The sequence below is a fragment of the Phalaenopsis equestris genome, unplaced genomic scaffold (genome assembly GCF_001263595.1).
Source record: "Phalaenopsis equestris unplaced genomic scaffold, ASM126359v1 Scaffold000839, whole genome shotgun sequence".
NCBI lineage: Eukaryota > Viridiplantae > Streptophyta > Magnoliopsida > Asparagales > Orchidaceae > Phalaenopsis > Phalaenopsis equestris.
In genome coordinates, this window is record NW_018165279.1 from 418166 (window position 1) to 424830 (window position 6665).

Sequence of the window (6665 nt, forward strand, 5' to 3'; positions counted from 1 at the left end):
GTGTTCGTGTTCGGCTCGATTTAAATATTTGTGTTTGTGTTCGGCTCGAAATTGGCTCGTTAAACTAAAATTAAGAAAAAATAGATGTAAAGTGTGAGATCCGAACCTGGGTCAAATCTATACAAAAAAAGACACTAATCACATTGCCGCATTAGGTATTATGATTTAAACTTAGACATAAATATATATAATATATTATTATATAAATAATATATGTAATATATTGTTATATAAAAAGTTATATAATTTTTTTTTTTCGAGTCATTTCGAGCCGAACACGAGCGAACAAACTGTTGTTCGTGTTCGGCTAGTTTACATTTCGAGCTTAAAAATTTGTTCGTGTTCAGCTCATTAGGCTTAACGAACGAGCCGAACACGAGCTGCTTAATGAGCCGAACACAGCTGTTCACGAACAACGAGCCAAATTGACAGCCCTATATGCATACATATATATATATGCATACATACATACATATATATATGCATACATACATACATATATATGCATACATATAAATATATACATATACACACATAAATACATAGATACATACATACATACATATACATATACATATAGATACATACATACATACATATATATACATACATACATACATACATATATATACATACATACATACATACATATATATACATACATACATACATACATATATATACATACATACATACATACATATATATACATAGATACATACATACATATACATACATATATACATATATATGTATATATATATTTGTATATATATATATGTATATATATATGTATATATATATATATATATATATTTATAATGAATGGTCGGGGGTTATTATACGAGCACCGGCCATCCCACATACGCCTAAGAATTCGAGTTTCACATCTTTCATTCGGGGAATCGAACGCTTGTTCTAAAATTTCAAGACATAGGTTTGAAGATTACAACAAAAGAGTTAGACCAGATGATGGCAATTCCACAGAACGCCTTATTTTTTTTTTTATTTCTGTAGAAATTTAGATGTTAGAACTCAATTTTAAAAGTAAAGTCATTCAACTAACTCATATTTAATCATGATATGCTCTATAATCAAACTTGAAAAATAATTGACAAAGAAAAATGATGTTTTCTTTTTCTTGTTACAATTAACAAAAATAATTCTGTCAGAGCGCCTTGAGATAAATTGTTGGCCAATTAACCATCTAAAATCACAAATTTTTTAGATATTGTTTTAAATTGTTTATTTGCATTTTAGCAGGAATTTGCAAAGCCAACTGGCCAATTTATAATTACATAGCCCTTGTATGGTTGTTAATGATTTAATCTAAAATTGATCAAATCCCAGCTGAAGATTGTTGGATGGAGCCCGGTTTAGTATTAATTAAGGTAGTAATTAATTATTTAATGCTATGAGGAGGCGTGACTCCTATTCATAAATAACCACTCCCACTACTTATGCCATAAGGAGGGTGCCACCACTATTAAAATCTTGCAGAATAGTGATTGAAAAAAGGTTCTTAAGCAGTTCTCTAGAAAAAAAACTTCTCCCCTCCATTTTCAGTTTTTTTTGGTGCGTGAGGCTTACGGAGAAGAAAAGGCAAGATGGTTGGCATCCCAACTGGAAAGGCTCTCCAAGGTTTCTTCTCTCCGGTTCGCGGTTCTCTTTCTTGTTGAATTGTGGCAGAAGAGAAATAGGTTTTTCTCTTGTACATTTTTCTTCTTCTTCGGTATATCTCGGTGTAGAGAGAAGAGTGAAGAAGTGAGAGAAAGAGTTTGGTCTTGTAATTGGAGATGATTCACTGGTGTAAATTCCTCAATTAGTAAAATCCTCTGTAACTCCGTGGATGTAGGCAAATTTGTCGAACCACTTAAATCTGTGTGTTGTTTTCTGGTGTGAATTTTATCGTTATATTTTATTCACTTCGTCGTCGATCGTTTTAAATTTTTCAATATACCACAATAACTGTTATCAGAGCCAATGGCTGCAGATGAAGTGAAGGTTTTAGGGATCGAGAAGTTCGATGACACAGATTTTGGTTATTGAAGGATGTAGATAAAGGATGTAGATAGAGGGATGTAGATAGAGGACTACCTCTATAGGAGGAAACTTCATCTTCCGTTATTTGGGAAAAGACTTGAAAGAATGGATGAAGCTGAATAGAATCTATTGGATCGACAGGTTCTAGGGGTTATTCGATTGACCCTATTGAGGTCTGTTGAACATAACGTCGTCAAGAAGAGGACGACTGCAGATCTTATGGCAGCCCTATCAAGTATGTATGAAAAGCCATCGGCGAATAACAAGGTATTTCTGATGAAGAAGTTATTCAATTTGAAGATGGCGGGAGGAACGTCTATTGTACAATATCTGAATGATTTCAATACTATCATAAATTAATTATCGTCTATGGAAATTGAATTTGATGATGAGATACGTGCACTGATCTGATTGGCTTCATTGTCAAATAGCTGGGAAGCTATGAGGATGGCTGTCAGTAATTCTGCAGGTAAATCAAAATTGAAGTTTGAAGCTATTCGTGATTTGAATTTGGCTGAGGAGGTGCACATGAAAGATTCTTGCGAGATCTCAGGCTCGAGTTCAACATTAAATGTTGATTCCAAAGGGAGATCACTTGACAGGAACTCAAACAAGGGAAGATCAAAGTCATAGAACAAAAGCATGAGTAAGTCAAGGCTTGATAAACAAGTAACTTGCTGGAATTGTGGCAAAACTGACCACATAAGGAGGAACTGCAGGAATCCTAAGAAGAAGGAGAATGATAGTGTGAATGTAGTAACTGAAGAATCACAGGATGCACTACTGCTGGTAGTTCATAGTTTTGTTGATGACTGGATACTGGATTCAGGGGCTTCTTACCATACAACTTTCCATCGGAAATTGATGCGGAATTATGTTGTAGGTGACTTTAGGAAAGTATATCTGGCAGATGGAGAAGCTCTGAATGTGATAGGAATGGGAAATATTGACAGTGCACTTTCAAATAAGAACAAGTGGACCCTACAAAAGGTCAGATACATTCATGAACTGAAAAAGAATTTTATTTCTATTGGGCACCTTGATGAGTGTGGACATTCAGTAGTGTTCTCAGATAGCACTTGGAAGGTTACTAAAGGAGCACTGGTACTGGCTCGGGGTAAGAAAACAGGTACGCTATATATGACTACTGGTTTAATTAACAATGTTGATACTACTATTGCAGAGAGCACAGCAGAATTGTGCATTGCAGATTTGGCCACGTGAGTCAGAGAGGTATGAAAGAACTTCACTCCAGAGGTAAGCTATTAGAACTGAAGTCAGTTGCTCTCGGCATCTGTGAGAGTTGCATTATGAGGAAATAGAGGAAGGTCATTTTATTGAAAGGTGACAGGACACCAAAGGCAGGAAAGCTAGATCTTGTACACACAGATGTGTGGGGACCTTCTCCAATGACATCTCTTGGAGGCTCTCGTTACTACGTCACATTCATTGATGATCATAGCAGAAAGGTATGTGGTCAACATATTCAGTGTGTTCAGGACTTGGAAGGCTATGGTTGGGACAGAGAAATGCTTAAAGCTGAAATGTCTGAGGTCTGATAATGGTGGTGAGTACATTGATGATGGGTTCAAGAAGTACTGTGCAGCTCAGGGAATCAGAATGAAGAAAACCATTCCAGGGACACCAAAGCAAAATGGTGTTGCAGAGCGCATGAACAAGACCATTAATGAGCGGGCTAGAAGCATGAGATTGCATGCCGGACAAGCACCTACTTTTCGGGCAGAAGCGGTCAGTACTGCAGTTTATTTGATCAATAGGGAGCCATCTGTTCCATTAAACTATGAATTACCTGAAGAGGTCTGGAGTGGAAAGAGGTAAAATTTTCTTACCTTAAGATATTTGGTTGTAGTTCTAATATTATCATTAATTCTGATACTCGTAATAAGCTTGAGGCTAAGTCAAGGAAGTTTTATTTCATTGGCTATGGAGATGAGGCATTTGGATATCATTTTTGGGATAATCAGGGTCAGAAAATCATAAGGAGCAAGAACGTGATTTTCAATGAGAATGTTATGTACAAGGACAAGTCTAATACAATTTCTGAAACAACATTGAAGGAATCTGAGTTGGTAAGATTTGATGATTTACCAGAGATCAAAGTGCAAGACAGAGATGCAGGTGATGAGGAGAGTGGATCCGGGCATCCACTCCTATTTTTCTACAGTTAGTTTCAGAGCAGTCTACCCCTACAGTTGCACTTCGCAGGTCAGAAAGTGCTAGATGTTCTCCACAGTGTTATTCTCCAACTTTGAACTACATTCTGCTGACAGATGGTGGAGAAACTCAAAGTTATGAAGAAGCCTTGCAAGATGAAAATTTGAGCAAGTGGGAGCTTGCCATGAAGGAGGAGATGAATTCTCTGCTAAAAAATCAGACTTGGGAGTTGGCAGAACTTTCATTTAGGAAGAAGGCATTACACAATAAGTGGGTATACCAGGTGAAGACTGAGCATGATGGCAGTAAGAGGTACAAGACTAAACTTGTTGTAAAGGGTTTTCAACCAAAAGAAGCGTGGTATTGATTATTCAATCATCAGAATGGTACTATCTATGATGGCTATTGAAGATTTCTTCTTTGAGTGGTTAGATGTGAAGACAGCTTTTCTTCATGGTGATCTTGAAGAAGGCATCTACATGAACCAACTTGAAAGGTTCGTGGTATAGGGAAAGGAAGAGTCAGTTTGCAGATAGAAGAAGAGCTTGCATGACTTGAAGGAAGCTCCTAGACAGTGGTATAAGAAATTTGATCATTTCATGCATAGTGTAGGGTATAGCAGATGTCAGGCAGATCACTGTTGTTATGTCAGGTATTTTGACAATTCTTTTATAATCATATTGTTGTATGTGGATGATATGCTTATTACAGGTGCTAGTATTGATGAGATCAATAATCTGAAGGAGTAGATGTCAGAGCACTTTGTAATGAAGGATTTTAGAGCGGCAAATCAAATCCTTGGTATGAGAATTGTCAAACATAGAGTCAGAGGCATGTTGAAAAACTCTCATGTTGAGTATGTCAAAAAGGCACTTAGCAGGTTCAACATGCATAAGGCCAAACTAGTTGACACACCCTTGGAAAGTCACTTCAAGCTCAGCAAGAATCAGTCACCCAAGTCAGAGGAGGAATGAGATCACATGAGTAAAGTTCCTTATGCTTCAACTATTGATTCACTTATGTATGTTATGGTTTGCACCTGACCTGATATTGCTCATACAGTGGGGGTTGTTAGCATATACATGAGTAATCCTGGAAAGGAACATTGGGAAGCAGTGAAGTGGATCTTGAGGTACCTAAGAGGCTCTGCAGAAACTTGCTTGTGTTTCTCATGAAAGAGTTCAAAGGTACGGGGCTATGTTGATGCTGATCTAGTTGGAGACATTGATATTAGAAGAAGTACTACAGGCTATATTTACAATATTGGTGCACTGCAGTGTCATGGGGCTCTAATCTGTAAAAGACAATTTCATTGTCTACTATAGAAGCTGAGTACATAGCAGTGTCAGAGGCTGCAAAGGAGATGATATGACTACAAGACTTCTTGAAGGAATTGGGCAAGCAGAATCAGAAGGGCATTCTCTACAGTGATAGTCAGAGCACCATATTTCTTGCCGGGATTCCAGCATTTCAGTCTAGGACTAAGAACATTCAGATCAGGTATCACTTCATACGATCATTGTTAGATGATGGACAGTTGATGCTTGAGAAAATTTTTAGAAGTCAAAACCCTGCTGATATGTTGACAAATGGTGTTATTTTGGAGAAACTGAAGTTGCGTACAGCTTCAGTTGGTCTTCTAGCTTGATGACATTGGCCTTGAGTTGCAGAGGTGGAGGATTCATGTTTGAAGAAAAGGGCTACGCCGCCAATGGAAGATATCAGTCTGAAGAAGAAGACGTTGTAGTTCGTGTACCGGTCTCCAAGTGGGAGATTTATTGGATAGAGCCCGGTTCAGTATTAATTAAGGTAGTAATTAATTATTTAATGCTATGAAGAGGGGTGACTCCTATTCATAAATGACCACTCCCACCACTTTTGCCATAAAGAGGGTCCCACCACCATCAAAATCTTGCGGAATAGTGATTTAAAAAAGGTTCTTAAGCAGTTCTCTAGAAAAAAATTCTCCACTCGATTTTCAGTTTTTGGCGCGTGAGGTTTACGTAGATAAAAAAGGCAAGATGGTTGGCGTTCGAACTAGCAAGACTCTCCAAGGTTTCTTCTCTCCGGTTCGAAGTTCTCTTTCTGATTGAATTGTGGCAGAAAAGAAATAAGTTTTTCTCTGGTACATTTTTCTTCTTCTTCGGTATATATCGGTGTAGAGAGAAGAATGAAGAAGTGAGAGAAAAAGTTCGCTCTTGTAATTGGAGACGATCCAAAGGTTTAAATTCCTCAATTGGTAAAATCCTCTGCAACTCTGTGGATGTAGGCAAATTTGTCGAACCACGTAAATCTGTGTGTTGTTTTCTGGTGTGAATTTTATCGTTATATTTTATTCACTTCGTCGTCGTTTTAAGTTTTTCAATATACCACAACAAAGATTAGCTAAGCTTTTTTGTTGAGTTCAATCATGTTTCTTGTCTGGCATATATAGCACATTTAGCTTT